We start from the raw sequence: 25,693 nt of genomic DNA on the forward strand, positions 1-25,693 counted from the left end.
GTGACAATAAAAAATGTCCAAATAATTTCAAAATCCCCAGCTGGGAGCCAGGGGATGATCCTCATTTGAGAATCACAGACTCTAAGGTTCTACTCTCTTCAACTTATGTAGGCTTCAGCCACACAACACCTGCACATGACCTGGATAGCAGTTAGCAAAAGAACCATCAAAGAAAGTATAGTACTATTCTAGTTATAATCCAGAATATTGTGTGTGAAAAAGTCTTTAAAATGTATACATTTGTGACTTCTAACCAGCAAAGTATCTTAGGAGATTATTATTATTATTATTATTTTTTTTTGTCTAACGTGTAAGTGACAAGCTTGCTAACCTGTAAGTGATACCTTTTAAAGACAAACTTCTTTGAACTAGCACCCATTACATAGAAAATGGGCTTCCTAGATGACGCTGGTGGTAAGGAAATCAATTGCTAGTTCAGGAGATGTAAGAGACGTGGGTTAGATCCCTGGGTCGGAAGGATTCCTTGGAGAAGGGCATGGCAACCCACACTAGTATTCTTGCCTGGAGAATCCCATGGAGAGAGGAGCTCCACGGGACGGCTACAGTGCATAGGGTCACAAAGAGTCAGACACGACTGAAGTGACTTCACACACACACACACGCGCACACACACACACACACAGAAAACAGCATAAGAATGAGTGTGGAGCATAAATCCAGTATAAATCTATATACCATTTATGTTTTAGGTGCAATGAAGAGTAAGCATGTCTCTAGAAGTGGATACTTCTACAAGTGATGAAGTTAAATCTAAAATACTAGGTTTTTTGTGCTATCTTATAAACTCGTGAAAACAGGTAAATCTTTGAACCTAATAGTTCACTGCTATCAATGTATTCACTAGCAGTGTAAGAATATTTGTTTCCTTATTAGAAAGTTAAGTAGTATCTAGAGATTCATAAAACAACAGTATATTGTTATTTTTAAAAATTGATAAAAAGACTTTTGGTATAATATGTTTACAGTATCTTTTTATCTAAAAAACAGATAGCTATTTGGAAACAAAACAAATAGCATCAGAAGAAAATGTAAAATATAGCAGGATAAAATTAGTTATTTGCTTTTGAAATTATTGAAAAATAAATGTCAGTTTACATCATGATCTCTAAGTTTTGTCACAATCTCTAAAAACAGTCAATACAGTATAATTTTAAACTGAGTGCATGGATTTAAGTATCTGCATTTAATTACCTATAATTATATAAATGCTGTAAATAAACGCTTCTGGCAAATATATACTCATTGCTTTAGATTTTCTCATTTCTCTTTCAATATAACTGACAATTCTTTTAACCTAAAATATCTAGAAGAATTGAACTACTTATTTTATGGACAATATATTGAATTTTAATATCATTGTATTAAATTTAAAATATCATTAGTTTAAAAAGGAATGTAACCACAAAGTCTTATTAATGCTACTGCACTAGCAAAAATTAGCAAGCGTGAAACTGTTCCCTAGATGTCTCTCATTTAAATATGCTTTGTTTTTCTGTCTCTCTTTTTCTCTCTCTCTCTCTCCTTCTCTGTCTCTCTCCTTTTGTCTCTAGACTCCCTGGGAGTTATAAAGTTCTAGAGAAAACAGAGTGTCTAAGTCGTCCTGAGTTGTTTTCTATGAAGGAGAATTATCTGAGATTTTTTTTTCCCCCCAGCTTCCCAAAGTAGCTTGTTGAGAAATATAAATATAGCTTACGATAAACTGTTTTTGGTAAAATTAACTTGGATGGAATAGTTTGTTGAAATAGAAGGAAAACAGTCTACCTAATTACTATAGTCCAGAAGTGCTTAATTAGTGTAAAACTGACTAATTGGTATATCTCTGAACCTAACATAATTTTGTTCCAAAATTTTAGAGAATGATTCCTCAAAACTTATCATTATTTTCACTTGCTCTGAAACATCAAAAAGATAACAAATAGCATTTTCTGCAATATTGTTAATAAGTAATTAGCAATAAGTAACTAATAAGCAATGATGACTTATTAATGACATTATTAATAAGTAATCATGACTCATTGGTAACTCACTGAATGCTCAATGTTGGGCTGAGTGCTTTTCATGAGATCTTATATTTCTCTTAATTTTTCCAACAACCTGGTGGAGTAGGAACTTACTATTATATGCATTTTATTGTTTTGAAAATTTAAGCTTAAAGAGATGAACTGATTTCCTAAAGTTCAAGGCACTACTATATGAAAAGTAATATGCTTCATTGTGGGGTGCTTGTGAGGTTTAAAGTGCTATGACTGATATCTCTGTCACTACTAGTTGTTAATGTGGTATTGAATTACAAACTAAAATGAGGTTAATCAAAGGGGGTCATTAAAACAACGTATTCAAACTTACATCAGTCATTGTGTCAAATATTTTTTTTCCCAGTTTCTTCCTTCTATACTTTGCAACCAAGAACAGTATAGGCATCTAAAACTATGTGCAAAAAGTTATTCTACAAACCTGCACCAGAGGCTTTTCTAAGTTGTTGTATAGGATCCTGAGAAAGTCACAGGCAGAAATACTAATCATTGAGCAACTGGTGCAATTGCCTTAAACATGCTAGAAGCAGACAAGGAACACTGGAAAGGCTTTGTAGGATGACTGACATTGTTTCAATTCCACCCAATAAACGAATTGGTTTCAAAGAACATCCCAATAAAATCCTTGCTATACAGAGTAAAATGGCTTAAATAATTCACTCTTTGTGGAGAGCTCAAGTAGAATGTAGAGATGAATGACTCAGGATCACCAAAATCTAAAAATATAGAGATACTCTCAAACTGTAACACACAAACACTTAAAAACTGCCAAGAGTCTAGATTTTATTTTTTCTCACCATGGAAAAAATGATAATTATGTGATGTGATAGAGGTATTAGATATTGCTATGGTGATAATCATTTAGCAGTATATAAATGTATCAAATCAATATGCTATATAGCTTAAATTCGGGGCTTTCCAGGTGGCTCAGTGGTAGCCATCTGGGAGGTAAATAAATGAAAGGAGATGCTGGAGTTGCGAGTTAGATACCCAGGTTGGGAAGGTCCTGCAACGGAACACATATTCACACACAACTTACACTTAAACAGTGTTGTATGCCAATTATATCTGCGTAATAATTATAATAAGCACTTCTGGGCAAGTACTTCTCTTTAAGAAGACTGCCTTGACTCAGTTTATATTTTCTATGCATGCTACTCATTGCATATACTCAAGCTATATCTCAATTAATTCAAACTCTCTTAATTTAAGCAAAATCTGTGTGAAGTAGATAGTCTTACCTTTATTTTATATGTATGAAAGCTAAAGTTTAAGGAATGAAACACTTGCTCAAAACCTGTTTTCCTGATTCCATCCTCTGTTTTTATCATTGTTAATAGCCTGTCCAAAATGCTAACATAACCATCTAAACAAGCTCTTACTATAATACTCTATTGTTTAACGTAGTAAATTGAATTACACAATTTCACAGTTGAATGGTCTTTGAGAACATATAAACTGGATGAATGATAAAAGGATGAAATCACCTGAACCCTAAATTAAGATCTCTAAAATCATAAACTATTGAAATCATAGGGAATGTGTATAAATGGACATACAGAAGATAAAAATTGACTTACTTGACACTATTGTTCTAAGTGTAAACTTAGAAGAGTAAATAGACTCAGTTGTAAGAATTTTCTAATAGCCAACATGAAATTACTTTCTTTATGAGATGGTTAGATGCCTAGACTGCTGTGGATCCAGGAAATGTACAAAGCCTTGGAAGATAGGCTGTGCTTTCAACTTCAGTGTCTAATAGTTTCTTCTACTAGATGATTTTTTTCAACTACTCATATTCAATTCAGATGTTCTTTCAACTGCTTTACTGTTATTCTAACGCAATGAAATTTAAGGAATAGTAGTGCACACATTCTAAAAGAGCCAATACAAATAATCTCCTATATAGAATGCAAATTGTGCCTGATATCAAACAATCTAGTTAAATTTTTAATATTTCCATGTGAAAAACACCAGAGATTAATTCATTGGCATGGAATACTTTTGCTTTCTGTCTTCATGTAGTTTAATGCTTTTAAATTTCCAAATCAGATGTTGCTTACTTTATGAAGACTTCTTTTACCATCTCTGCTGTTTTATTAATCCTGACTAAGGTAATCACTTCCTCAGCTAGGCAACCTCTCCATTGCAATTATTTGCTTCCCTGTTTACCTCGTCTACAAAATAATATGCTACATAAAGAAGGAAATAGAAAGTCATTTCCTATTGGCCTCTATTCTCATCTACCTAGCAAAATATTTTGTAAGTACTGTCAAAAAAAAAGTATTTATTTTATAGATGTAGAAAGTCATTGCTGCATGAATAAAAGTCAACTGATACTATTATGTAAGGTATCAGCTGCATTTAAGTGTAATAAGGTGTTTATATTAATCTTTCATAAAGATATACAATATGGCCATAATCTATTCAAAAATAATCAAATTTTAAAGATGTGGAAAATAAATTGGACCAGGAGGCAGAAAAAGTTTGGAATTTCATTCTTGTCTTGTCACTTAAGATCTCTTGAATCCTGGTTTCCTTCAGCTTTAAAGTAAATAAATGTATGTTATGCCTGCATAATGCCTAACTGATACCTCATTCACTTGGTTGTGTCTGACTGTTTGGGGCCCCATGGACTATAGCCCACCCAGCTCCTCTGTCCTTGGGATTTTCCTTGCAATAATACTTGAGTGGGTTGCCATTTCCTTCTCCAGGGGATCATGCTAACCCAGGGACTAAGCCCTGTCTCCTGCATTGCAGGCAGATTCTTTACCTCTGTACCTAAATTTTCATTGTATTACTACATTGCCCTCAATCATTGAAAATAGCTAAATAAAATTTCATAAAAACAGATAAAAATTCACTAATTACATCGGAGCATGGTATTTCCCAAGTGAAGATACTATTTAATAATGTTGTTCATACATTGGGCACATTAAAATGAATTATCTTTAAAGACTGTGAAGAAAGGACTGACATTTTTTTCATTATGTGTTGTTAAGTATTAATTCAAAAAGGGGCATAGTATTTATACCCAATAGCCACATAAGCATAGATTCAAAGATCTCATAAAAAAATTATCTGTGAATCATAACTGATTCAAACAAACTGTTATAAACTAGTGGGCTAAAATTTTAATATTGATTTATAAAGCTGTAAGCATTATTAAAGAACAAAACATGGTAGAATTGTAAACATTCTTTATTTGTTTACCTATCAGCTAAAAACAGTAAAAAAAAAAAGAAAAGAAAAGAAACTTACATTTTGAATAGTGCATACCTGTGTGAAAAGTTTGTAATTCTATACATTACTTAGTAGATGTAGCCATTCAAAAAGAGGTTAGGTTTATTTTATAGCAAAAGGAAAAAGTTGTGAAAAAATAATAAGGATTTGAGTTTTAAGCCAATCTCCATAGCTTTATTTTAGCATATTTTAGAATATATTTTCTTTAGATCAAATTTTTATCTTTGTGGCTCACCAGAGCACAGCTAAAGGAAAGAAATATCTTCTGCATAAAAGAAAAGGGTTTTTATTTTTAAAATTCTAAATTTATAATTAGGTAAAAAGATGGAGTTCTTAAATCAGGATATAGTTTTAATTTTAGGAACATAATTTCAAAATGTCCTTAACTGTCCTAAAGTAAACTTCCATTTCAAGCTATACAAAGGAAAATCGTATTTCTCAAAGACCATGATTTAGCAGCAATTTTGTTTCTACATAGATACATACTTTTAGAAAACAACAACAACAACAAAGTAATCATGGGATCATTGCTTTTGAACATTGTATGAAAATACATGTTAGATTTTGGTGTACAGCCCCACATTTCTTCAGCCTGGGATCAAGAGAGCCGGGAGAAATATCAATAACCTCAGATATGCAGGTGATACCACCCTTTCGGAAGAAAATGAAGAGAAACTCAAGAGCTTCTTGATGAAGGTGAAAGAAGAGACTGAAAAACCTGGCTTAAAACTCAACATTCAAAAAACGAAGATCATGGCCTCCAGTCCCATCACTTCATGGCAAATGGGGAAACAATGGAAACAGTAACAGACTTTATTTTCTTGGGCTCCAAAATCACTGCAGATGGTGAGTGCAGCCATGAAATTAAAAGACACTTGCTCCTTTGAAGGAAAGTTATGACCAACCTAGACAGAATATTGAAAAGCAGAGACTTTACTTTGCTGACAAAGGTCCGTCTAGTCAAGGCTATGGTTTTTCCAGTAGTCATGTATGGATGGGAGAGTTGGACTATAAAGAAGGCTGAGTGCTGAAGAATTGACGCTTTTGAACTGTGGTGTTGGAGAAGACTCTTGAGAGTCTATTGGACTGCAAGGAGATCAAACCAGTCCATCCTAAAGGAAATCAATCCTGAATATTCATTAGAGTGACTGATGCTCAAGCTGAAACTTGAATACTTTGGCCACCTGATGTAAAGAGCTGACTGGTTAGAAATGTCCCTGCTTCTGGGAAAGGTTGAAGGCAGGAGGAGAAGGGGACGGCAGAGGAAGAGATGGTTGGATGGCATCACTGACTCAATGAACATGCGTTTGAGAAAGTTCTGGGGGATGGTGAAGGACAGGGAAGCCTGACATTCTGCAGTCCCTGGGGTCACAAAGAGTTGGACACCTTCTGAGCGACTGAACAACAATCCACATTTCTTATTTTTGTCTCTTGTACAGTTTAGTAAAGAATTATATTCTTGACAATAAATCAAGAAATACTTTGCATCCTAACTATTATATTTCTTAAAATTAAACCCTTTAAATATGTGGACAAAAATGTTTGATTTTTCAGGAATTTTGGTATAAGATTTACATTTCAAATTGTATACTTTTTTTCAGAATAATTTATAGAGATTTTCATAGCAATATTTTACAAGAGTGAGAAATTAATACCAGTATACTGTTTCATTATTTGGTAAAATTTGTAACACAAATATCATTATACATTTAAGATTCTGAAATGTACTAGTACAAAAAGCTTTAGGCAACTTTTGTAATGTCACTAAGCTTATTCGTAACCTTTGTAATATCCCCAATTTTTCTAATGTTTTGTTACTTTGAAAACAATGAGTTAGCTATTTGGGCAGCTAACCAGAAAGGGTTATTTCTAGGCATTTAAAAAAGAAAACAAAAACAAAAACAAAAAACCTCATAATTGTTAAGTGAAAGGAAAAATTAAACAGTCTATGTCAAAATGTTTTATAATAGTATTGTTCTCTTTGTTTTACTGCAGTTGAAAAAAAATTGCTTTTACTCTTTTCATTTTTTTTTCATGGCTTATGTGTTTTCTCTTTGAAAGAGTGTGGCAGGTTAGCCCTCTGCAACACCATGAACTATATAGAGTAAAAGGCAGATACATAATTTTTCTCTTAGCTCTATATGACATGGTATGTATGTGTCAATAAATATAATTCAGCAAACACTGTATACCTAAAAATCTACTAGATTACCTAATGAGCAGAGGGAATCAGAACTTTAGGTAAAAAATAGAGCAAAAACTTAGTTTAATTAGACATTTTGTATTTTGATGGATTACAGAAGGAAATATAAGGCTTCCCTTATATTTCAGTAGCTCAGCTGGTAAAGAATTTGCCTGCAAAGCAGGAGACTCCAATTTGATTTCTGGGTCAGGAAGATCCACTGGGGAAGGGATAGCTTACCCACTTCAGTATTCTTGGACTTCCTTGCTGGCTCAGATGGTAAAGAATCCACCTGCAATGCAGGAGACCTGGGTTGGGAAGATCTCCTGGAGGAGGGTTATGGAAACCCACTCTAATAATCTTGCCTGGAAAATATCAGAGGAGACAGGCTCCTCTGTCCATGGGGTCATAAAAAGTCAGAAACAACTGAGTGACTAAGCACAGTACAGCATATAGAAGGAAATATATAAGGAAAATAATTTTCTCAGATTATTTCTCAAATAATTTCTTAAAACACATGCTTTGTTTTTAATTGTATTTGAAAAAAGCTATTTGTTTATAGCTTTCATGAAGAGTATGAAAAGGCAAAAAGATAGGACACTGAAAGATGAACTCCTCAGGTCAGTAGGTACCCAACATGCTACTGGAGATCAGTGGAGAAATAACTCCAGAAAGAATAAAGGGATGGAGTCAAAGCAAAAACAATACACAGTTGTGGAAATGACTGGTGATAGGAGCAAGGTCTGATGTTTTAAAGAGCAATATTGCATAGGACCTGGAATGTTAGGTCCATGAATCATGGAAAATTGGAAGTGGACAAACAGGAGATGGCAAAAGTGAACATCGACATTCTAGGAATCAGTGAACAAAAATGGAATGAAATGGGTGAATTTAACTCACATGACCATTATACCTACTACTGTGGGCAAGAATCCCTCAGAAGAAATGGAGTAGCCATCATAGTCAACAAGAGAGTCCGAAATGCAGTACTTGGATACAATCTCAAAAAATGACAGAATGATCTCTATTCATTTCCAAGGCAAACCATTCAATATCACGGTAATCCAAGCCTATACCCAGACAAGTAACACTGAAGAAGCTGAAATTGAACATTTCTATGAAGACCTACAGGCCTTTTAGAACTAACACCAAAAAAAAAAAAAAGATGAATTTTTCATTAGAGGGGACAGGAATGCAAAAGTAGGAAGTCAGAAAACACCTGGAATAACAGGCAAATTTGGCCTTGGAGTATGGAATGAAGCAGGGCAAAGGCTAATAGAGTTTTCCAAGAGAACACACTGGTCATAGCAAAAACCTTCTTCCAAAAACAGAAGGGAAGACTCTACACATGGACATCACCAGACGGCCAACACCAAAATCAGATTGGTCATATTCTTTGCAGCCAAAGTTGGAGAAGCTCTATATAGTCAGCAAAAACAAGACCAGGAGTTGACTGTGGCTCAGATCATGAACTGCTTATTGCCAAATCCAGACTTATTGAAGAAAATGGGGAAAACCATGAGACCATTCAGGTATGACCTAAATCAAATCCCTTATGATTATACAGTGGAAGTGAGAAATAGATTTAAGGGACTAGATCTGATAGACAGATGCCTAATGAACTATGGACGGAGGTTTGTGACATTGTACAGGAGACAGGGATCAAGACAACCGCCAAGAAAAAGAAATGCAAAAATGCAAAATGTTTGTCTGAGGAGGGCTTACAAATAGCTGTGAAAAGAAGAGAAGCCAAAAGCAAAGAAGAAAAGGAAAGATATACCCATTTGAATGCAGAGTTCCAAAGAATCACAAGGAGAGATAAGAAAGCCTTCCTCAGTGATCAATGCAAAGAAATAGCGGAAAATAATAGAATGGGAAAGACTAGAGATCTCTTCAGGAAAATTAGAGGTACCAGAGGAACATTTCATGCAAAGATGGGCTCAATAAGGACAGATATGGTATGGACCTAACAGAAGCAGAAGATATTAAGAGGTGGCAAGAATATACAGAAGAACTGTACAAAAAAGATCTTCATGACCCATATAATCATGATGGTGTGATCACTCACCTAGAGACAGACATCCAGGAATGCGAAGTCAAGTGGGCCTTAGGAATCATCACTACAAAAAAAAAAAAACAAAACTAGTGGAGTTGATGGAATTCCAGTTGAGCTATTTCAAACACTAAAAGATGATGCTATAAAAGTGTTCTACTCAATATTTCAGCAAATTTGCAAAACTCCGCAGTGGTCACAGGGCTGGAAAGGGTCAGTTTTCATTCCAATCCCAGGGAAAGGCAATGCGAAAGAATGCTCAAACTACTGCACAATTGCACTCATCTCACACGCTAGTAAAGTAATGCTTAAAAAATTCTCCAAGTCAGGCTTCAGCAATACATGAACCGTGAACTTCCAGATGTTCAAGATGGTTTTAGTAAAGGCAGAGGAACAAGAGATCAAATTTCCAACATCTGCTGGATAATCGAAAAAGCAAGAGAGTTCCAGGAAAAGATCTATTTCTGCTTTATTGACTATGCCAAAGCCTTTGACTGTGTAGATCACAATAAACTGTGGAAAATTCTGAAAGAGATTGGAATACCAGACCACCTGACCTACCTCTTCAGAAACCTGTATGAAGGTCAGGAAGCAACAGTTAGAACTGGACATGGAACAACAGAGTTGTTCCAAATCGAGAAGGAGTACATCAAGGCTGTTTATTTTCACCCTACTTATTTACCTTATATGCAGAGTACATCATGAGAAATGCTGGGCTGGAAGAAGCACAAGCTGGAATCAAGATTGTCGGGAGAAAAATCAATAACCTCAGATATGCAGATGACACCACCCTTATGGAAGAAAGTGAAGAAGAACTAAAGAGCCTCTTGATGAAAGTGAAAGAGGGGAGTGAAAAAGTTGGCTTAAAGCTCAAGATTTGGAAAACTAAGACCATAGCATCTGGTCCCATCACTTCATGGCAAATTGTTGGGGAAACAGTGGAAACAGTGGCTGACTTTAATTTTCTGGGCTCCAAAATCACTGCAGATGGTGATTGCAGCCATGAAATTAAAAGATGCTTACTCCTTGAAAGGAAAGTTATGACCAGCCTAGACAGCATATTAAAAAGCCAAGACATTACTTTGTCAGCAAAGATCCATCTAGTCAAGGCTATGGTTTTTCCCATCGTCATGTATGGATGTGAGTGTTGGACTATAAAGAAAGCTGAGTGCCAAAGAATTGATGGTTTTGAACTGTGGTGTTGGAGAAGACTCTTGAGAGTCCCTTGGACTGCAAGGACATCCGACCAGTCCATCCTAAAGGAGATGAGTCCTGGGTGTTCATTAGAAGGACTGATGCTGAAGCTGAAACTCCAATACTTTGGCCACCTGATGTGAGGAGCTGACTCATTTGAAAAGACCCTGATGCTGGGAAAAATTGAGGGCAGGAGAAGTGGACAACAGAGGATGAGATGGTTGTATGGCAACACTGACTCAATGGACATGAGCTTGGGTAAACTCCGGGAGTTGTTGATGGACAGGGAGGCCTGGCATCCTGCAGTTGATTGGGTTGCAAAGAGTCGGACACAAATGAGCAACTGAACTGAACTGATTCTTTCGTAATTTTCCCCTTTGCCCAGTCAAAAGTCAAAGAGTTTTAAGTAATAATGTTGACGAAATGAAGATAAAAATGTTTCAATGAAAAACATTTAAAAATAATTTAAACATAAAATGCGTTTGCTATTGTGAGCTCTTCTTACCTACATTCAGGAATTAATTGTATTAGTTTGTTAATGGTGTGTAACAAACTACCCAAAATTAATATCTTATAAAGATATTCATTTTTTAGCACACAGTTCTGCAAATCAAAAATATAGCATGTTATGGTTGGACACTCTTCTTAGGGTATAACAAAGTTAAAATCAGCAGGTTGGTTAGCCTGAGTTCTTGTCTTGAGGCTTCAAAGAAAAATTAGCTTTCATGCTTGTCCTTCTTGCCATTATCACCTAACAAATCAAGAGGATAAAGTAACCCGCCTAAGTCAAAATGTTTTATAAGATGGTCCCTGCATAAAATAGATATTTTCCCTTTACTTGGCTGCATTTAAAATTCCGTTTCCTTGAGGCTGTAGGACTGAGGCCCATATCTCCATGCTACTTGTCCCCAGGTGCCACTCTGAGCTACTTGAGGTCCTCCTTATTCTCTTACATGTGGCCTCCTTCATCTGTAAGCAGCAATACTGCTTGGACTCATTGTACTTCAAATATCTGACTTTTCATTTGATTAGCATAAGTAAATTCTGTGCATATAAGAGGCTAATGTGATTAGATCAAGCCTACTCAGACAAAACACATATCATAAAATGAACTGTACCATTTAACATAACCTAAATCATGATAGTAAAACCCATCATATTCACTATTTTAAAAAGCATACATAATTTTTACATAGGGTAGGGTTGAGAAATCAAACAGGCTACTTTTTGTTTTTTATTAAGGTACAATTGATTTGCAATGTTGTGTTAGTTTCTGATGTACAACAAAGTAATTCAGTTACACATACACATATATACACACAGACACACATATACACACACATATTATATGGTGGGCATTTTATTTATTTATTTATTTTTTTTAATTTTTATTTTTTATTTATTTATTTTTTTTGGTCATACATTGATATGAATCAGCCATAGATTTACACGTATTCCCCAAACTCCATGTATTACCATCCTCCCCCTATATTCTCAAAGGCACAGAATACGTTCACACAGTCCCAATGTTCCCAAGGTTCTCACCCCTTACATCATCAAGTATACATTTAAATCTCTTCATTTCAAAAGGCCCACAGTTGCATTTTCTAAATTATCTCAGTCAGGAGCAGATGAGGCTACTGAGCATAATCTATTATTATACTGTATAACTCCTAGGTATAATTCAATCTATGAGAGTAAAGACACAAATTTGAAATAAATATTTCCAATGGAATGATGAAACTATAATATTTTTTGGCATTCTTGTTCAAGAAAAGGAAAAAAAAAAACAAAAAACGAATGGTTAGAAAGGATCATTGGAACAAAATAGTTTTGAAATCCAGATAGGAATTCAACCTGGATTTCCTTGATTAGGAGTCAAATCATGCGAATCACGTCTATAGTTTTTGCATCCACCCTCTGCGCTCTTGGTTTTGCCATCTGGAATTCTGATTATGCATAAATGGTAGCAACTTGTTTTTTTTTTGCATATGAGTTGTTTTATCAGTCTGGTCACTGAAGGTAGAATTTTGGGGTCTATCTTTATTTTCTATTTTCTCAGTCCCTTTCCTTCCAAGTTACCAGTGTTGTGCACATGTAATTTTCTCAAAAGCCTTATGGACCTTTGTGTATTTCACTGGTTTTCATTAGTAGAACAAAGCCATGTCTACAGATCTGAGACAATCCCTTTGGTTTCTACAGATATGAATTAAGGACAATTCCTTTAAATCTCCTAGATGTCCTACGGCTTAATAAAGAATCTCTTGATGAAACTTTTATTTTTTTACTTTTCCCTTTTCCCCTTGGAGGCAGACCCTTAGCATTCCCTCTCTATATAATGTTGCCAGGAGCAGTTTATCAGGGTCAGTATCTTTGCATTTTAAATAGGCTGAGTTTCCCAGGCCATCAAGATTCCATGCATTTTTTTAAAAAGTTCTTTCTTCAATTTACATCTTTCCGCTTACATATGACTAGAAAAGAAAGAAGAAACCAGGGCACATCTTCAAAATGTTGTTTAGAAATCTTCTTAGAGGACTTCTTTGGTGGTGCAGTGGATAAGAGTCCACTTGCCAATGCAGGGGACTAGGGTTTGCTATCTGGTCCAGAAAGATTCCACAAGCTTGAAAAAGGGAAGCCATCGTTATGAGAAGCCTGACTCCCAACTAAGAGTAGCCCCCACACTGCCCCTAGAGAAAGCCTGCACAAAAGCAATGAAGACCCAGCACGACCAAAAATCAATCAATCAATCAATAAAATATATATTATCTTAATGGAAAAAAAAAGAAATTTTCTTATACAAATCTTAAATTTCCAGTTTCATCACTTACCATAACTACTGGACATATTTGGCTAGTTTTCTTGCCACCATAAAGCAAGAATCATTTTTCAGTTTCCAATAGCATTTTTTTTCACTTCCCTTAGAGACTTCTCCAGCAGTGCCCATGAAGTGTGTATTTCTACTAACATTCTGCTTATGGTAATTTAGGCCATCTCTAGGACTATTTAGAATTTCTTTATAATGTTCTTTACCTTTTTATGAACACTCAGCTATAGCATCTTTTTTCCAGCATCTTTCATATCAATATTTTTACTAACAATCTGCTCAAGAAAATCTAGGTTTTTTTTTTCCATCACTCCCATTCAAACTCTTCTGTCCTTCTCCCACTGCCTAATTCCTAATTTCTAATCACTCACACATTTTAGGGTCATGTTAAGGTAGCACCCTACTTTATGTACCAACATCTGTATTAATTACCTAATGTTTCATAACAAATTACCACAGACTTACTGGCTTAGAAAACTCCCATTTATTAACTCACAGTTCTATAAATCAGAAGTCTGGCACAGCATGACGGGACTGGATTCTTTGCTCAGGCTATAACAAGGCTGAAAATAAGTTGTTGGACAGGTTCACTTTTCTTCTGGAAGCACTTTTCAATAATCTCCTTCCAAAATTAATCTTGTTTTTGGCAGAATTCGTTTCCTTGTAGTTGTAGGACTGAGAGCTCCATTTCCTTTATAGCTGGTCAGTTGGGGGTTGCTCTTAATTGGTTGAGGCTATCTGTATCCCTTGACTCCCATCCTCAAAGGAGCCACACTGCATGGAATCCTTTTGTTTCAAATACTTAAGTTTTCCTTCTTTGTGCTAAGTTGCTTCAGTTATGCCTGACTCTTTGAGACGCTATGGGGTGTAGCCCTCCAGGCTCCTCTGCCCGTGGGGTTTTCAGGCAAGAATACTGGAGTGAGTTGCCATTTCCTTCTCCAGGTGTTCTTCCTGATTCAAGGATTGAACCCTTGTCCCTTATGAATCCTGCATTGGCAGGAAGGTTCTTTAACACCTGGGATGCCCTTTTCTTCTTTAAGAAGAAGACTCTACTTTTGAAAGGCTCATGTGGCTAGGCCAGATCCACACAGATAATCTCTTTATCTTAAATTTAACTGTATCATATAAACATTCTAATTACAAGATTAAAATCATTAAAAATCATTAAAATTATTAAGGTACTAGGAATTATGAAGGTCATTACTATCAGAAAATCAGGCAGCTGTCTCTGAATTGTGCTTCCTGCAACAAATTGTTACACTTTTAGGAAATGTATCAGCTTTATGTCACTTTGATGGCTATATCTGCCATTGTGATAGTATTTACACTATAGATATTGGTAGCAGCTAAAGATCCAGGCTTTTTGGGGTTTTTGATTATTGTCTTGTTAAGTTTGTGGGTGTATATAGAGTTTGGGGCTTCCCAGGTGGCTTTGTGGTAAAGAATATTCCTGTGAATACAGGAACCTCAGGAGATGCGGATTCGACCCTTGGATCAAAAAGATCCTCTGGAGGAGGAAATGGCAACTCACGCCTGTATTCTTGCCTGGAAAATTCCATGAACAGAGGAGCCTAGCAGGCTAGAGTCCTTGTGGTTGCAAAGAGCCAGACAAGACTGAGCGACTGAGTAAGCATGCATGCATATAGAGTTTACTAACACAACATCATTTCATGTATGTATAACTCTATTCATCTATACCTATCTATAATATATATAATATATAAGCACATAGGTAATAGATTGAAATAGATAATACTGATGGACACGTAGAGAAAAAATACCACATACTATTCAATATCCTTTGTCTAGATTCACCAAATACCACACTTTGTCACACTTGCTTTCTCTCTTTTGCTTTTTCATATTTGTATATATGCATAGTATTATTACAATTCAACAAGAAATTGTTTTTCCTTGCCTCCCTCCACTTTTCGTTTGTGTGTCCTCTTTTTGATTGCAAAAACACTGGCCCTACAATATCAATTTAATCATTTGTGAGTTCAACAATACATGACCATAAAAATAGTTTCAGGATATCTATGCCCATATCACTATAACAGAGATACTAAGGAGAACTCAAAATTAATACAGCATCTCTTTTATTTTATTTGACCAAGGATATGTAAGCAAAATATTGAATTTAATTTAATTTAGATGCTTTAGATGCTTTTTTATTTATCGCATAGTTAAATCTGTCTGTCTGTAAGCAATTTAAGCGATACTTCTCTCCATCTTTGTTATATTTCATTTTTGAATATATGAAACATTAGCATGGTTAAAAAAAGGTAAAATTATAAAATTATATATATATTGAGAAAATTGTCATGCCCTCTTTCATGCCATCCTCTCTACTCCCACTCATCTACTCCTCCACATATTGCTCATGTTCCTGATTATTGTTTTCTAAAGCACAAAACTATTCATGCTGTGTTTCTTTTTCACCATTTTACTCAAAATATCCTAAAAGTCACTCCATATCTGTTCACAGTTTGCTCAACTATAATTTACTTAACCAGTTTTCTATGTGAGCAAGTAAGGCATTTCTTTTATTTGTGTTATGCAACAATAAATAACAGCACAGTTAATCAGATCATACATATAAATTTTGTAAATTCTGAGATTATCATGGTTTATAGAAATAAGATTGCTGTGTCATAGGGTAAAGCCATTGTTACTAAATATACTGCCTAATTCCCCTCCAAAGAGATTTGATCACTTTACATTACCATAGGTAATTCATCAAAGTGTCTGTTTCCTCATAGCATTGACAACCAAAGGTGTTTTCAAGCTTTTGAACTGTTGCCAAACTAATGTGCTAATCATATGTATTTAATTGTGATTAATCTACATGATCCATGTAATGCAATGACTTTTACATTTATATCCATTCCACAAATACCAAAATTTGAAACATAAAAATAAACTCACTCTATTATGACCAACCTAGATAGCATATTAAAAAGCAGAGACATTACTTTGCCAACAAAGGTCCGTCTGGTCAAGGCTGTGGTTTTTCCAGTGGTCATGTATGGATGTGAGAGTTGGATGGTGAAGAAAGCTGAGCGCTGAAAAATTGATGCTTTTGAACTATGGTGTTGGAGAAGACTCTCGAGAGTCCCTTGGACTGCAAAGAGATCCAACCAGTCCATCCTAAAGGAGATCAGTCCTGGGTGTTCATTGGAAGGACTGATGCTGAAGCTGAAACACCAGTACTTTGGCCACTTCATGTGAAGAGTTGACTCATTAAAAAAGACCCTGATGCTGGGAGGGATTGGGGGCTGGAGGAGAAGGGGACAACAGAGGATGAGATAGTTGGATGGCATCACCGACTCGATGGACATGGGTTTGAGTAAACTCCAGGAGTTGGTGATAGACAGGGAGGCCTGGTGTGCTGTGATTCATGGGGTCGCAAAGAGTTGGACACGACTGAGTGACTGAACTGAACTGAGCTGAAAGAAACATGTATGCATACATAGTGTTCATTAGAACAAAGGTCATGCAAAAACCTTAGGTTGACTGGCTTTTAATTAGGTATGTAAATGCACTTTTAACATGACCCTTTTCATCAGAGAAATCTTACTATCAATATAGTTCATATTCTATAGCTAACTACTATATGACACTCAATGACTGAGTATGTGAAGTCTGTTGGAGAATGCACTTGTAGGATCGTCACATAATCATTGACCATCACAGAAATATCTGCGTGTGTGTGTGTGTGTGTGTGTGTGTATACATATATCAGTTCAGTTCAGTTGCTCAGTTGAAGTTGATGCTTTGAGACCCCATGGACTGCAGCATGCTAGGCTTCCCTGTCCATCACCAACTCCCAGAGCTTGCTCACACTAATGTCCATCAAGTCCGTGATGCCATCCAATGATCTCATCCTCTGTTGTCCCCTTCTCCTCCTTCTATTAATCTTTCCCAGCATCAGGGTCTTTTCAAATGAGTCAGTTCGTCACATTAGGTGGCCAAAGTATTTGGCATTTCATCTTCAGCATCATTCCTTTCAATGAATATTCAGGACTGATTTCCTTTAGAATGGACTGATTGGATGTCCTTGCAGTCCAAGGGACTCTCAAGAGTCTTCTCCAACACCAAAGTTCAAAAGCATCAATTCTTTGGTTCTCAGCTTTCTTTATAGTCCAAGTGTCACATCCATACACGACTACTGGAAAAAACCATAGCTTTGACTAGACAGACCTTTGTTGGCAATGTAATGTCTCTGCTTTTTAATATGCTGTCTAGGTTGGTCATAGCTTTTCTTCCAGAAAGGATGAAGAGATGGAGTCAAAACAAAAATAACACCCAGTTGTGGATGTGACTGGTGATGGAAGTGAAGTCTGATGCTGTAAAGAGCAATATTGCATAGGAAACTGGAATGTTAGGTCCATGAATCAAGGCAAATTGGAACTGGTCTAACAGGAGATGGCAAGAGTGAACATTGACAATTTAGGAATCAGTGAAATAAAATGGACTGGAATGGGTGAATTTAATTCAGATATACATATACATATATGTGTGTACATATATTTATGGGCTTCCCTGATAATCTGCCTGAAATGTAGGAGACACAGGAGATGTGGGTTTGATCCCTGGGCTGGGAAGATCCCCTGGAGGAGGGCATGTGAACCCACTCTAGTATTCTTGCCTGGAGAAATCCATGGACAGATGAGCCTGGAGGGCCACAGTCCACAGGGTGGCAAAGAGTTGGAAAGGCCTGAAGTGAATTAGCACACACACACGCACATGTGTGTGTGTGTGTGTACACATATACATATGTAGTGGAATTAGCCCCCTTTTTCTCCCTGCCTAATTGCTTGAACTAGGACATTGTTCTTTTGCCCTAGGTACTCCTTGTTCTTCCAATTTGGACTGTATTACACTACTGTCTTTCTGGGTCTTCAGCTTACAGATGGCAGGTTGTAGGATTTCTCTGCCTCCATAATTTCATGAGTCAATTATACTTAGTCTTTTCTTAAAATGTGTCTATTGATTCAATTTCTCTGGAGAATTGTGACAAATACAGCATCCTAAGATTGTGGCCATTAGGTGATTCTCATTTTCAAACTAGCTCATAGTTCATTTTCAATAAATATATTAAAATTATCATTTACGTATTCCTCTGACTTAAGTATTCAGCAGCTTTTTCTCCAGGAAATTGGATCTTGACGGTGTCTCTCTGAATGCTCCAAACCTGGAAAACCAGATTTTGCGGTAGTTGTTTGTTCTGAAACTCAATTCTCTGAAGGATTCAGAAAAATATTTATTTCAGTTTATTCAGTGACAGTTTTCCAAAGTGGCTGCACAAATTTACATGCATTAATATATTTCATAGTATGCATTATGTGAATTTAAAGCAATTAACTTCTCTTGGTATACAGGGAAGTAGAAATCATATGTGAGATAAGTTCACTCATTATAATTATATTCTTTAAAGTCTTACTATATCAAATTTTAATATCTCTCACTAAGGATCTGTCATTTACGAATAGATAACCATCTGCTATTATGCTCAGATGAAGGTTGCTGGAATGTTGTGAAAAACATATTGTGATTTTAAGTCATTAATACATTCCCTTATCTATTATTCATCCTTGGTTATGAATCATTATTTTCCACAAATTAAGTTAAGTATGATGTACACCTCTTTTATCATAGCAAATTCATTTGTAAAGTTTTCCTGTTTGTATTATTAAATTTAGAATGTTCTTATAAGCACTGTCATGGTTGTTATACTTATTCTGCCATGCCTCTAGGCTGTGGTTAACCTCTTCAGTTTAAATACTTCCACAGTAACAGATCCTCATAAATATGTGTGTAGTGGGGAGGAGTTGCTGTTGTTTAGTCACTAAATCATGTCTGACTCTTTGTGACCCCACGGACTGCAGCACACCAGGCTCCCCTGTCCTTCACCATCTCCCGGAGTTTGCTCAAACTCATGTTCGTTGAGTTGGTGATGCTATCCAACTATCTCATCCTCTGTCGCTTCCTTCTCCTCCTGTGCTCAGTATTTCCCAGCATCAGGTATGAATTTTTGAGACAGGGCAAGCAAACTGGGCCCCTATGTGAGAGTCCTGCAGGCTCCCAGATCTCTGGCTCTGCACCGTGCTCCCTGGATGCTGAGGACATCTCCAGGAAGGGCCACGCTGCCTGTGCACCCCCAGCTGGAGGCCTGAGCCATGTGGAGGCCACAACAAGGGCCTCTGATCTTGGCCCCCTTCGTCCCCCACAGCCCTCAGTCCCATCTGCAGCCGTGAGGTGATGGGCCTGTGGAGCAGAGATCTGTGCTGAGCAAAGGCTGCGCTAGACACACAGAAGGAAGGGCTTGAGGAGCAAGCAGGCCCTTGAGGGAAGTCTCCAGAAGAATGTACCCTCTATTGAATTCTCCAGCTGATCTTTCAGAATTGTCACATGCACCCCACAGTCTGCATCTTGACTTAGCTGACTGCAAACCCAGAGGACAGGCAAGGAAGGGTTCTGTGCTAAAATCTTGGCCAGAGAGAGGCAAGAACCATCCTTGGGTACCCACATCTTGTGGGCCTTAACCCTTGAGTCCAGCCAGGCCTCTGTTGCCAGAGCCCCCAGGAGCCGGGGTTTACACAAGCAGTCTGTGGGCAGTGACAGAGAAGGAGGGGTCTTCTCTATATGTGGGGACCTCATGTGTCATCTGTGATTTCCTTGTGTCTAACGCCTGTGGTGACGAGCAAGTGCAAAGGCAGCTTTGGATGGCGTCCATTGGCCTCTGAGGACCTCTGGCCTCTCGGTTACCCTGGCCCAGTCCAGGACAATGTTCCAGGGCAGCTTTGGTTCATGACCTGAGGACGGGTGAGCACCAGAGCTGGAGAATATGCATTTCCTCTCAGGCTGGAATTGGTGTCCTGTGTCCCAAAGACGCCAACAGGATCTTTCATAAAAGTGATTTCAGTGTCCCTGGCCCGCTTCTGTTACGATGTCATACAGATGCTATTCTGGTGGCCTGACAGGCACTGTATCTCCATTTTAGTCCTTCTCAAGTGTGTGAGGGCTTAAAAGGTGGGTCCCTTCCTGCAGTGTTCAGGGGGGTGGGGGGGCAGTGGGGACCTCATGGGGGTTATAAAGGTCCAAGTATGTGTGTATCATAATATGAGAAATGAAGGAATTGTACCCACCCAACTACAAATCTACTTTAGTGAGTCCACTGATGCAAATGCCAGTCTCATTCAGAAACATCCTCACAAACACATTCACAAATAATGTTTAATCTGAGCACTCTGTGGCCAGTTGAGTTGATACATAAGTTTAACTGTCACCAATGTCCCAACATTTTCATGAGCTTTACCTCCAGGAATCTGTGAAATGAAATATTTCCAGCTATATCTGTAAACAAGAATGATATAGTCATCAGGGATTCCTGCCTTTCAAATGTAAATTTATGAACCCAGGGAAACACCACTGGCTATTGGGGTAGCCATCAGCCCAGGTAAGTGCCATGAGAAGATGGGGAAAGCAAGAAAGTCCAAGAGGCATCCATCTGCCACATCCACCATTCCTTATGGTAAATGAGGAATTAAGGATGCAAAATTAAAAAAAAAAAAAAGCATTTGCCCCTTGGAAGAAAAGCTATGACAAACCTAGACAGCATACTAAAAAGCAAAGACATCACTTTGCTGAAAAAAGTTCATATAGTCAAAGCTATGATTTTTCCAATAGTCATGTATGGATGTGAGAGTTGGACCATGAAGAAGGCTGAGTGTTGTAGGATTGATGCTTTCAAAATGTGGTTTTGGAGAAGACTATTGAGAGTCCCTTGGACTGCAAGGAGATCCAACCAGTTATTCCTAAAGGAGATCAGTCCTGGGTGTTCACTGGAAGGACTGATGTTGAAGCTGTAATTCCAATACTTTGGCCACCTGATGTGGAGAGTTGACTCATTGGAAAAGACCCTGATGCTGGGAAAGATTGAAGGCAGGAGAAGAAGGGGACGACAAAGGATGAGATGGTTGCATGGCATCACCGACTCAATGGACATGGGTTTGGGTGAACTCTGGGAGTTGGTGATGGACAGGGAGGCCTGGCATACTGTGGTTCATGGGGTCGCAAAGAGTCGGACATGACTGAGCGACTGAACTGAACTGAACTGAACGACTTAACAACAACAACAAAGGATGTGAACAATCAAGAAGCAGGATTTGGCTCCAGATAGTTGTGATGCATGTGAAAGGAATGAATTCAGTGAGCCCAGATGCTTGCATCTTCCCATACATAGAAAAGCACTAAATTCCTTGAGATATCTGCTGCTGCTGCTAAGTCGCTTCAGTCGTGACCGACTCTGTGTGACCACATAGACGGCAGCCCACCAGGCTCCCCCGTCCCTGGGATTCTCCAGGCAAGAACACTGGAGTGGGTTGCCATTTCCTTCTCCAATGCATGAAAGTGAAAAGTGAAAGTGAAGTCTTTCTCCTCTGTATATGGGATTTTCCAGGCAAGAGTACTGGAGTTGGGGTGCCATTTCCCTTAATTAACAGACTGCCTTCCCTCCCCTTTCCCCAGCCATTTACAAACTTCTTTTTATCCTGAATCATTTCCCCATCTGCTTGGATCAGTCTCTCAGGGTCACTTGAGATACTATCCCCTGGGCTCAAAGTCCTCAAAATTCCCACTGAATGCAGTAACTCTCTACTTTCAGACCATTTTTTAGTTGACAAATCCCACCAGGTTTTTAAAATGAAGATCCCAGAAAGAGTCTCTCTTTGTTCTGGCAGAGGGAATAATCATTTTGAAATTCTTTCACATATTTCTTCCTATCAGAAGCCTACTCTTCAGTAGGACAATATGTTAGCAGGGTCATTTCCCACTGAGGGAAGAGCTCTCCCTTTTACCCTCCTCTCTTACCTCAATTGTGAAAACATCTATACTGCTGGAGAGAAAGATGGTGAAGGCCACACCACAGAGATGCAGGTCCATCAACAGACAAATTTGATAAGACTCTCCTCTCACACATCTTACACTGTATCAGCAGCAGCAAAGTGAAATATAGTCAATTCTTCTCATTTGCAGATTGTGTATTTGTGAATTCACCTACTTCTTAAAATGTATTTGTAACCACAAATCAACACTTGTAGTGATTCTGCAATCATTTGCTGATAAGGAGAGAGTGGTGAAAATTTTTAATTTCTTGATATGCATGCCCCAGCTGAGATGGAATCAGGGGATGCTCTGCCTTCTTGTTTCAGCTCTCATATTGAAAACATACCTTTCTTCAGGGTCTATTTAGTGCTATATTTAAAAAAAAAATGCTGATTTTGGTGATGCTGCTGTTTCAAATGGACCCCAAGAGAAGTGCTTAAGTGCTGTCTAGTGTTTCTAGAGCAAGAAGGATGTGATGCGCCTTTCTGACAAAAGATGTGTGTTAGAGCAGCTTCATCCAGGCATGAGTTACAGCGTCTGTTCACTCTGAGTTCAATGTAAATGAACTTCATTTACCTTCATAAAATGGAGGAGGAATTTCACCTATCTGTATATAAGGCTTCTCTGGAGAGTGATGAAGTAACATCTATAGTGTGTGATAAAACTATTAGAAATATCAAAATGCGCCTAAATTTTTGGATTCATAAGAAAAAAAAAAAGCAGTAAAAGGAAAAGCATAGTGGACAGCGGTGTTGTGTGGCTGAAAGCTAAAGAAATTTAGGGTCATGTTATCCGGGGTCAGGAAAGTGTGAAAGCTTTCTTGGCTGGTGCTGGCTGGGTCATGTGTTTCAGAAGGCAATGTGGCGTAAAACTGCTAAACTTACAGGTGAGGCAGTTTCTGAAGACCAGAAGCTGCACAAAATTGTTCAGAAATGTCTGCTAAATGTTGTACAGGAAAGGGATTATGCAAAATAGCAAGCTTCCCATGTTTTGGGACTGGCTTGGTTTTAAGAACATTGGCAGATGGACCTATAATAACCCAAAGAGCATTTCAGTTGGTGAAAGGTTCTGATCGGACTCGTAGGAACCCGAGCCTGCATGTTCCCTCACGGCAGTAGTTCAGCGTTAGTCCATTCAGTGGCTCTGGTGACATTATAGAACACAAACTATGATGAGGATAAGAATGGACTGAATGATAACCATGGATTGCAGCTCAAAGAGCTGCAGGACAGACACAAACTGTCACCAGGGTGGGGTGCTCAGTCAAGACCAAAGGCAAAGGAAAAACAGGGATTGCCATTGCAGGGATTTGGTATCTCTGACGGCTACAGATAAAGCACACATTAAATACCGCCCACCTCCTAGCCCAGTTAATCCAAATCCTTACACTAAATGGCCAGTTGGACAAAACCAAGGGAGTTAATTTATAAGTGAGAAGTAGAAAAGAGTAGAAAGAAAGTATATTTGAAGAATAACAGCCAAATTTTTTTTTCCAGTTTTGAGGGAAAATATATAATATCACACCTAACAAAAAATGTAAACCCCTCAACAAAGACAAAATTAGCATGAGTGAAAAACACTCAGGTATAACATAAACATATTTCTGAATGATAGCGATAAATAGAAAAATCTTAACTTTTATTACATATCCAAAATCTCAATGACTTTCAAGCAGAAGAAATATGAATAGAGCAACTACAATAACCATCATAATCAGATTTCTGCAAAACAGTACCAAAAAAAAGTATTAAAAGCAACCACAGAAAAATGACACATCACATGTAGGAATTTCAAAAAAGAATCATAGCCAACTTCTTATCAAACATTATGCATGCCAGAGGACAATGAAGCAATTCTTTAAAAGCATGGAAAACAAATGAACAAAGAAAATACAAAATTCTATATCAGCTAAAATATTTTTCCAAGAATGAAAGCAAATGAAATATTTCACACACAAAATAAATACAAAGAGAATTTATCAACAGCAGACAGCAATATAAAACATGTTAGAGGAAATTCCTCCTGTAGAAACTCAATTTAGAAAGTTATAAATAATCTGTAAGCTTGTAGAGAGTTGTGATTCTAAAATTGGTATACATACTTTCTAATGAAAATATTAACTGATTATTTCAAAGTAACTAATATGCACAGAAGCAACTGCTCCATAATACGTTAGTTGCTCAGTTGTGTCCAGCTGTTTGTGACCCCATGGATTGTAGCCCACCAGGATCCTCTGTCCACTGAACTCATCAGGCAAGAATACAGTCATTCCCTTTTCCAGGGGCTCTTCATGACCCAGGGATAGAACCCAGGTCTCTCGCATTGCAGGAAAATTCTTTACCATCTGAGCCACCAGGGAAGCCCCACTCCGTAATGTAGTGCTTTAAAACTACTGCCATCTTTTCTTTTTTAAAAAATATTCCTCAATTCTAGATAAGAAATGTGGACACTGTATAGAAGAGGTCGATTGCCCTTGCTCCATAGTGTCTGGGCCTTCAGCTCATAAAACTTGAAGACTAGGTATAAAACAAAGGCTGGAGTTTGGTGTTAACTGGAGGCTCCTTACTCATCTATCTGGCACCTGAGTTGGAAAGACCGAAGGACAAAAGCTGTCAACCAGAGAACCTAGAGTTGGCCAACTGGTGTCCGGATCTTCATGGCATGGTGGTCTTAGGGTACTCAGATTACTACATGATATCTCGTGGCTCTCCATTTGAATATTCCAGTGGCTAAGGAAAAACTTGCCTTGCCTTCCATTACCTGTCTTCTGAGATCACACAGCATCACTTCTGCCATGTCCTACTACAATCATAGCAATTTAAAGTTGACCCAGGTCCAGTGGGAGGGGACATTGAATCTCTCAGTGAGAAGAATATCAAATATTCTGTGATCATTTCTCAAAACATAACACCTAACTATACTCTGATTAGCCATCATTTTCTATCACTATCTTTTTTTTTTTTTCCTTTTCTGGAACCACAAGACTAATAACCTGCTGCTGCTCTCTGAATTTCTGCTCCAACCTTCTCCTCATCCTATTTTCCAACCAGTTTCCTTTTCTTCTTGAATACAGCTCAAATGACTACCAACGATCATTTGACATCTTAACAGGGCATACTAACTACAATAAGAGAAATCATGTCTTCCCTGTCTTTTTGAGAGAGCATATGGATGGCCAAGCTTCATTTTAAAAAAGGCCACTTAATTAATGATTCAGTGACTAACATTGAAGTACACAGGACCGGGAAAGGGTA

This window comes from Cervus elaphus, chromosome 31 (assembly GCF_910594005.1).
Source record: "Cervus elaphus chromosome 31, mCerEla1.1, whole genome shotgun sequence".
NCBI classification, from domain to species: domain Eukaryota; kingdom Metazoa; phylum Chordata; class Mammalia; order Artiodactyla; family Cervidae; genus Cervus; species Cervus elaphus.